Below are 10,668 nucleotides of genomic sequence, written 5' to 3'. Positions count from 1 at the left end.
ATAAGGGCAGCTCATTTGAATATTGGGCGCACCTCTGGCGTGTGATTGGCCCAAACGGCCTCGTTGCGTCATTGTTTTTCAAAACGTATGCCAAATAAGGGTTTCCGCGTGTTCGGGCCGCGCGTGCACTGTAAAAAATGACGTTTAAAAGTTAAAACACGTCATGACCCCCGCAGCACGTGACGACACAACCACGCATCAGACCCTGTCTGAGTTTGTTTGACAGGCAGCGTCCGGTCCCGTCAGACCGGACCGGGTCGGTACCGCGCGGCTGAGATCCGCCTCGCGCGCACTGCTTCACATTTTTGGGGATTAACTGGTTTCACGTGCGATAATCTCCTCTGTCATCGCGCGTGCAGCTTGACTGACGCGGGAGGCGCGTGAAGTTGGCACCAATTTACGCACGGACATATGGCGCGCGCTCTCTCTCTCACACACACACACACACACACACACACACGTTTTTTATTTCAATCTTTAATTTTATTAATAATCAGATTTTTCGTTTTTTCCGTCTCCAGTTTATTTGATTTATTTATTTATTTTTGTTTCTTCTCGTGGCGGGAAAAGAATTCCTCTAATTAAGCAAAAAAAAAAAAAAAAAAAAAAACTCAGCAGGCTGATTAAATATTTATCCTCCTTTAGAGCCGCTCGCTCCTCCAGGGAATCCTGGAAACGTCTGGAAAATATTTCAGTGTGAAGAGAAGTCAGAGAGAACACGGTGAACTGTCTGTGATGATTCTGAATATTAACGTGAGTTTATAGTTTTTATAATTATGTTAATGAACTCAAATTAATTTAATTTGTTTCTAATAAATTAAAACAAAAATATTTATTAAGAATATTCAAAATATTTTCAACGAATATCGTTTCATCCTGAAATCTATTCAAGGAATCCTGGAACTCACTGCAGTAATATCAGATGAAGATAAGCGTCCACGGCAGCCTTGAATCTCCCCTGGATCCCCTTGAACACCTTGAGAATTACCCCCAAACCCCCTTAAAAACACCTGGAACTGTCCCAAGTATTCCTGGAATGCTGGGCCCCCCTTATGATCACCCTTGAAATCTCTTAAGATCTCCAGGAGCTTCATTAAATCCCCTGGAATCCACTAAAGAACAGCGCTTCAGGAGACTCAGGCTTGCCTGAATATGAGCAGAACCTTCCTTAGATAACCTGGAACCTGTACCAAACATCCCTAGAACCCCCTGGAAATTCTTTAAGGACTCCAGGACCTTCTTTTAGAACCCCTCAGAGAGGTCCTTGAACCTGCTCTGGAATCCTTGACACCTTGTCTGGATCCCTTAAAAAGGAAACCTTAAATAGAGGGCCTTGAATCTGTTCCAGGGCCTGATGAAACCCAGGAACCTGGACCAGAACCTCCTTCAGAACAGTTACCCCCTCTGGGAGGATTCCCTGGTACTCCTTGAATATTATCAGAACCTCCCTGGAACACACAGAATATTTCTGAACCTGTAAAATGGAACTGTTTCAAGGATTCCAGGAACCCCATCGCACACCCTTGAACCATCTTCAAACGGTCCTGGAACCCTCTCCCAGTTTAAGAACCGGTGCCGGGCCGGTCATTGCAGAACCAAACAAACAAAAATTCCTTGAATCTGTGTCAGAACCTGAATGTTCAGGAACTGACTTCAGAGCCACCGGATCAGAACCAGGCTGAGGTTCTTCTTCAGACTCACCTGTTTGTTCTGCTCTGACTGTATTCAGCAGAACCTGTGGAGCGGGCACAGATGGTTCTGTGTTCTGTGTCCTGATTGGACGACACTGCAGAATTCAGTCTGCAGGCGCACAGCACCACACAGTGGACCAGACCTGGTACTGCAGCCCAGAGACGGTTCTGGGTTCAGGCTCATATATATATGAAAAAAATTCAAACGGTCCAGTTCTGGTTCTGGTTCTGGTGTGTTTGATGAATTTAATTTGAAGGTTTTGTCTCATTTTATTTGTATAAAAACTAAAAAGTCAAATATCAAATAAACCGATTCATTTAATTTAATTAAAAGGAAGAACTGATGATACTGAGTACACTGAGTACTACAGAGTACTACAGAGTACTACAGATACACACAGAGTACTACAGAGTACTACAGATACACACAGAGTACTACAGAGTACTACAGATACACACCGTGTACTACAGAGTACTACAGATACACACTGAGTACTACAGATACACACAGAGTACTACAGAGTACTACAGATAGACACCGTGTTGAAGCCATAACGCTGATCTGTGTTTTACTTATATAATATTCATGTGAGTAACATAATCCTTTATGATTATGATGATGATGCAATGATGATGTCAGAGGGTGTGACTCTATCTGTAGATGTCACCTGAGCACAGGTAGGGGGCGTGTTCTGAGAGTCTGAGCGGGTTTTTCTGTTTAATACGAGTTTGATTCATGTTGCCGTTACTCAATGAAAGGAACGTTGATTTACTGACCGCTCCTACACACCGAGTACTACAGAGTACTACAGATACACACCGAGTACTACAGATACACACTGAGTACTACAGAGGACTACAGATACACACTGAGTACTACAGATACACACTGAGTACTACAGAGTACTACAGATAGACAGAGTACTACAGATAGACAGAGTACTACATAGACACAGAGCACTACAGAGTACTACAGATACACACTGAGTACGACAGAGTACTACAGAGTACTACAGATACACACTGAGTACTACAGATACACACAGAGTACAACAGAGTACTACAGAGTACTGCAGATACATACTGAGTACTACAGATACACAGAGTACAACAGAGTACTACAGATACACACTGAGTACTACAAAGTACTACATAGTACTACAGATACACACTGAGTACTACAGAGTACTACAGATAGACACTGAGTACTACAGAGTACTACAGATAGACACTGAGTACTACAGAGTACTACAGATAGACACTGAGTACTACAGAGTACTACAGATAGACACACACTAGTACACGAGTACTAACAAGTCTACAGAGTACATAACAGAACAACACTGAGTACTACAGATACACACAAGAGTACTACCGAGTACTACAGATACACACTGAGTACACAGCGTATTACAAAATACTACAATACACACTAAGTACACTACAGAATACTACAGATACATACGAGTACTCAAACAGATACACACAGTACAAACGAAGTACTACAGAGTACTACAGATACACACTGAGTACTACAGAATACTACAGAGTACACACTGAGTACTACAGATACACACTGAGTACTACAGATACACACTGAGTAACTACAGAGTACTACAAAGTACTACAGAGTACTACAGATACACACTGAGTACTACAGATACACACAAGAGTACTACAGAGTACTACAGATACACACTGAGTACTACAGCGTATTACAAAGTACTACAGATACACACTAAGTACTACAGAATACACAATACAATACTGAGTACTACATACACATACGACAGAGTACTAACAGCGGACGGCAGATCATACTGAGTACTACAGAATACACAGAGTACAACAGTAGTACTACAGATACACACGGATACTACAGATACACACTGAGTACTACAGAGTACTACAGATTCCTACAAGTACACGGAGTACTACAGGTACTACAGAGTACTACAAGATACTACAGAGTACTACAGAGTACTACAGATACACACGGAGTACTACAAGTACTACATAGATACACACTGATTACTACAATACACACTGAGTACTACAGAGTACTACCCGAGTACTACTACCGAGAACTACGATACACACCATACTACAGATACTACAGAACACACAGAGTACTACAGAACTACGGAGTACTACAGATACACATTACGTACTACAGAGTACTACAGATACACACTGAGTACTACAGAGTACTACAAAGTACTACAGATACACACTGAGTACTACAGATTACTACAGATACACACTAAGTACTACAGAATACTACAGAGTACACACTGAGTACTACAGAGTACTACAAAGTACTACAGATACACATTAAGTACTACAGAGTACTACAGATACACACTAGTACATACAAGAAACTACAGAGTACTACAGAATACTACAAGATCCTACAGATACACATGAGTCACAATACACAGAGTACTACAGATACTACAGATACACAGTAGTACTACAGAGTACTACAGAGTACTACAGATACACAGCTGAGTACTACAGAGTACACAGATACACAGTGAGTACTACAGATAAATACAAGAGTACTACAGATACACACCGAGTACTACAGATACACAGTGAGTACTACAGAGTACTGCAGAGTACTGATAGTACTGACCCTGTACTCGCCGTCAGAACGTTCCGTCAGTGCAGTGCAGGTGCAGAGCGCCCTCTCGTGGCACACACAGCTCATCACACTCACCTGTTCAGGTCTGCAGAAACGATCAGCTGATCAATAATTTAAAATAATCAATCAGCCACAACATCGATTATGTTAACGCGCGCACACGCTGTCAGCTGGGTTCGCACAGACATGACTCACCTGAGCAGAGTCACTGCTGCTCCGACGCTCAGGTGGAAACCCAGAGCGGAGAAAATGTCGACGTTAAATGGTGATGTTCGCGCGCTTTACTGGGTCATGTGACTATCCAATTATGTTAATGAGCATGATTGGAAACACCTGCCGGGAAAAAAAACTATTACAAAACTTTATTGAATGTTTTCGACTTCCTGTTTGACAGTAAACAAAGATTACAAACGGACTCTGATGTGTATTGTTTTGTTTACAAGATTAAAATAAAAATACATTATAAAAATACCGAGTTTTGAGAATTTCAAAAAGAAAATAAATATTTTGAGGAATACCTTTGTAAAAAAAATAAAAAAAATAAAAAAAATATCACTATTAATGTCATATTTTGTTAAAACTTAAATTTATGATAATAATGAATAAAAATTACGAAAATGTAATATAAAAATTCAGCTTTATTCGCTTTTTTAATTGTTTTTAGACAATCCAGTTAAAACAATAATCCTAATTAATATAAACATAATCAAAATAAAAAAAGAATAAAGAAGACAACCAATAGTAAGTATTAATAATAATAATATAATTAGATAACAATAATAATAATAATAAAACGATAATAAAAATAATAAAAGTATTATATAGATATAAAACAACAACAAACCAATAAGAATAAATAATAATAATAAAATAAGATAATAAATAATAATAAAAATAATAATAAGACAATAAGATATACTAAAATATAATAAGAAATACTAACTTTAAATAATATAACAACAACAATAACAAATAATCTAATACATAATAATAATATAATAACGACTAATAAAATAATAAATAATAACGACAAAATACATAATATAATAATAATTAATAATAACGATAAATAAAATAATAATAAGAAATAAGATCATAATAATAAGAACATAATAAAATAATAATAATATAATAATAATAATATAATAATAATAACGATAATAAAGAATAATAAATATAATATAAAATAACACACACTACAATAATAATTAAATAACATAATAATAATAATAATTATAATAATAATAATATAATAATAAGAACATAATAAAATAATATATAAATATAATAACAATCATAATAATAATAATAATAATAATATAATATAAATAATAATAATAATAATCATCTGGTCGTCCAGTTTGTGGCTCGCCGTGTTCGTCTCCTGATCTGGAGCGGAGTGAGCCCTCCTGCTCCCGGTGCTCTGACAGCTGCTCTCTGGGTAACGGAAGACATTTTGAGCCGCTGCAGTCCGGTCCGGTTCGTTATTGAAGTGTCCAGCCTGCAGTCCGGGCTGACGTGCTGGAGTTCGGTGTCCCGCTGAGCTGCAGTCGGTACCGAACCGTCGTTTGTAGTTCGCCCGGCGGATGGAGCACAGCTAGCTTAGCTCGCAGCCTCCGGAGCTAGCACACATAGATGCTAGTTAGTTAGCGGCAGCTAGCTGGCCTCCTCCTCCCCTCCTCTCCTCCTCCTCCTCCTCCTCCTCCACCGCCACCTCCACCCCTTCTCCTCGACAGCCGGTCCCTCCACGCAGACACAATGGCTTTAAAACGGATTTCCAAGGTAACGAGCTCCCGTTTGGTCCCGTTCGGTCCCGGTCCAGGTTTGTGCGCAGCTAGCTAAGTTCACGCTAGTGCCGTTAGCCCGCCGCAGCCGAGACACAACATAACGGTTAACGGCGGCCCGGTGTGCGGTGTCAGTCTGCGGGGTCAGTGCGGGGGGTCCGTGCGGGGCTGCAGGCGGGTGTTCTCTGGCTGTGGTCCCCGGTCCCGGTACTTTGGGACAGAAACTCGGAGGGCGGACCGGGAAACAACGGAGCTGCTGTTAGCTTAGCTTCAGTCACAGGCCTGAGACTGTCAGTGTGTTAGTGGATTATAGATTATAGATTATTAAATCTGATTATAATCGATTAGAGATTATGAGTAAATTATTATTAATCGGATAATCGGTTATATCTGATTATAATCTGAGTTATTAATATATAGATACAATCGATTATACTTAGATTATAATTGTTATTATATCTGAGTTATTCAAATAATCTATGAGTTATTAATAACTGATTATAATCTGATTATTAATAATAATCTGATTATAATCTGATTATAATAATCTGAGTTATTAATAATAAGAGCTACTTAAGTAATATTAAATCTCTTATAATCTGATTATTATTAATAATCTGATGTAATCTGAGTTATTATCATAATCATTTATAAATCTGAGTTATGAATAATGATAAATCTGAGTTTATTATTCATCTGATTATCTGAGTTATTATAATAATCTGAGTTTATTATTATATAATCTAGTTTATTATAAATCTGATTAAATCTGAGTTATTAATAATAATCGTATTATAATCTGGTTATTATTAATTATTATAATTGTATTAATAAGATCTGATTATATATCTGAGTTATTACTTATAATCTGATATAATCTGAGTATTATTAAATTCTGATTATAATCTGATTATTAATAAACTGATTATAACTGAGTTATTATAATAATATATAATCTGAGTTATGAATCTGATTTTATTAATTCATAATCTGATTATAATCTGAGTTATATATTCATAATCTGATTATAATCTGAGTATATTAATAATCTGAGTTTATAAGATCTGAGTTATTATAATAAATCTGATTATATCTGATTTATTAATAAAATCTGATTAATCTGATATTATACTTTGAGTTATTATTAATCTGATTATAATCTGAGTTATTCAATAATAATCTGAGTTATAATCTGGATGTTATTAAATAATCTGGATTAAATAATATCTGATTATAATCTGAGTTATAATAATCTAGAGTGTATGAATAATAATCTGTTAATCTGAGTTCTTAAATAAATCTGAGTATAAATCGGTTATTCTATAATCTGATTATCATCTGAGTTATTAATAATAATCTGATGATTAATCTGAGTTTATTATTAAATAATCTGATTATAATCTGAGTTATTAATAATAATCTGTCTGATAAATCCTGAGTTATTATATATCTGATTATTAATAACTGAGTTATTAATAATACTCTGAGTTATTAATAATCTGAGTTATGAATAAATAATTCATATAATCTGGAGTTTTAATATAATTGATATTAATCTTTATATTATAATCTGAAATCGAGTATAAATAAATAATCTGCAATAACGAGTATTATAATACTGAGTTATTAGTTTAATAATACCGGATTATAATCTGAGTTAATAATTCTAATTGATATTATATATTGTATGTCTATTATTAATAATCTGTTATAATCTGATATTATTACTATACTCTGACTTAATTACAATAACTGATATCTGAGTTATTTCAATAATCCGATTATAATCTGAGTTATTAATGACTGATTATTACTCTTGAGTTATTAATGTTATAATCGCTTATATATCTAGAGTTATTAATAATCCCCTTAATGATGTTATAATATAAGTGATTCATAATAATCTGGTATTTACATAATCTGAGTAATTTTAATATATTAATACAATGAGTTAATAATATCCGGCTTCTAATTGAGTTATTCCTAATAACTGGTTTTACTATTGATATTGATTTAATTATATTTGTACTATATTATCTGATTATTTTTAACTTTGCACTTACCCCTTACCTACATAAGTCTGATCCTGTTTTATTAACACTAACTGCTTAATCCTGGACTTATCATTCAGAATCTGATTTTATTATGCTTTATCAATATAACTGAGTTATAATATTCGTGCAATTTCCTTCTATAATTGTAATCATAAAATCTGAGTTTTACCTATGATTACCGATTTATTTATCCTAGATTATAATCATTGGAGTTATATTAATATTGATATAATCCAGATTCTATAAATATCTTGGATTTCAAGCTGTTATATTCATTAACTGATTATAAATCTGAGCTTATTAAAATCTGTGTCTTACATCTGATTTATTAATAATAATCTGATGTATAATCTGATTTGTTTATTAATCATAATCTGATTATAATCTTCGGATACTTAATAATAACTCCTGATTATAATTCGCTGTAGTTATGTAATAATAATCTGATTATAATCTGAGTATCCGTAGTTAATTAAATCCGATGTTTGACTTCCTTATAAAATTCGATATCTGCAGTTATTATTCATAATCTCTGATTACCTATTCATATCGCTGAGTTATTAATCACTGGATTGTTTCAATATTCAATCATCTGATTATAACTGAGTTATTATTTCATAATTGCGTAATTTTATTATTCATCTTAATTGCTGATTATTATCTAATCGTGCATTATAATCTGAGTTATTCATATTGAATATTCTGATTTAGCCATTGATGTTATTTCATTTTAAATAATCTGATGTCTGGACACAGTCTGAGAGTTAGTTCACTGTCCAGTGCTTTTATCATACTAATTCAGCAACATTTCTAAAGTTTAAGTTCCGTCCTCAAACGTGAAATTACTAAATATTGATCAGTAAAATGATCAAAATGGCAAATAATCCAGATACCGTTTCAGTCATGCAGTCAGGTGGGTACCACCCTACGAATTAATGATAAAGAAGAGTTAATCTGAGTATTATACACACTCAAATGAACACGAACAAGGGAAAAAAATATGTTATCACTTTATTTGAGTGTTTGTGTTATGTGTAGCGTTGTTGTTGTTGTTTTCCTCACGTGGTTTGTTGACTGACACGTCTGTCTTTTGTTTCCGGAATCTAAAGCTGAAACTACTACACACGGTCACCGACATGGATGTAATCGGAGCTTCGTTTGAGTAATTATCATAAAACGTTCCAGATGCGTTATCGATTGTCTGCTGTGCTGTATCGTGAATGATACATACAGAGTATCTACAGTCGAATGAACAGTGTAAGGCCCCAAATCAGAGACATACAATCATAGTTACAACTTAAATAACTATTTATACTCAACCATTTATGATTGTTGAAAAGTAATTTGTCTCTCGAATACATTTTTATTGTCTGTTGTTTTATTCCGATGGCTTGTCCATGGGAGATACAGCGGGCCTGACTATATAGTCGGGAAACATGTCACAGCAGCACACGGCGTATAAGGAACCGGTTTTACTTACTCCAGCAAGTAGGCGTTCATGAGGCTTAGTGCCAGCCAACGATGACTGTGACATCGTCATGGCCAGCAAACTGACGAATATAGCACACATGTAAACAACTAAACTGAATAAATACCACACAATGTAAACACAAACTGAATAAATATCCACACTGTAAACACGAAACTGAATAAATACCACACTATAAACACAAACTGAATAAATAGCAACACATGTAAAACACTGAAACTGAATAAATAGGCACACATGTAAACCCAACTGAATAAATACACACACTGTAAACACTAAACTGAATAAATAGCATCACATGTAAACCAACTGAATAAATAGCACACATGTAAACACTAAACTGAATAAAGACCACACATGAAACACAACTGAATGAAAATACCACCATTAAACACAAACTGAATAAATTACCACACATGTTAAAACACTAAAATGAATAAATAAATCCACACAATGTAAACCAACTGAATAAATACCACACAATATAAACACAAACTGAATAAATACCACACATGTAAACAAGAAAACTGATAAATACCACACTGAAACAAACTGAAGAAAATACCACACATGTAACAATAAACTGAATAAATACCACACACACATAAACCCAAACTGGGAAATAAATACCACACACGTAAACACTAAATGAATAAATACCACACACATAAACACAAACTGAATAATAACACACAAAGTAAAACACAAACTGAATAAATACCACTATATAAACACAAACTGAATAAATACCACACACGTAAACATAAACTTATAAATACCACAACACGTAACACAAACTGAATAAATACCACAAACGTAAACACAAAACTAATAAAACCACACAGGTAAACACAAATAATAAATACCACATAATAAACACAAAGCGAAATGAAACCACACATATAAACAACAAACTGAATGAATACCACACATATAGACACAAACTGAATGAATACACACATATAAACACAAACTGATGAATACCCCATATAACACAAAATGA

This window comes from Larimichthys crocea, chromosome I (genome assembly GCF_000972845.2).
Source record: "Larimichthys crocea isolate SSNF chromosome I, L_crocea_2.0, whole genome shotgun sequence".
NCBI classification, from domain to species: Eukaryota; Metazoa; Chordata; class Actinopteri; family Sciaenidae; genus Larimichthys; species Larimichthys crocea.
This window is presented reverse-complemented; position numbering follows the sequence as displayed.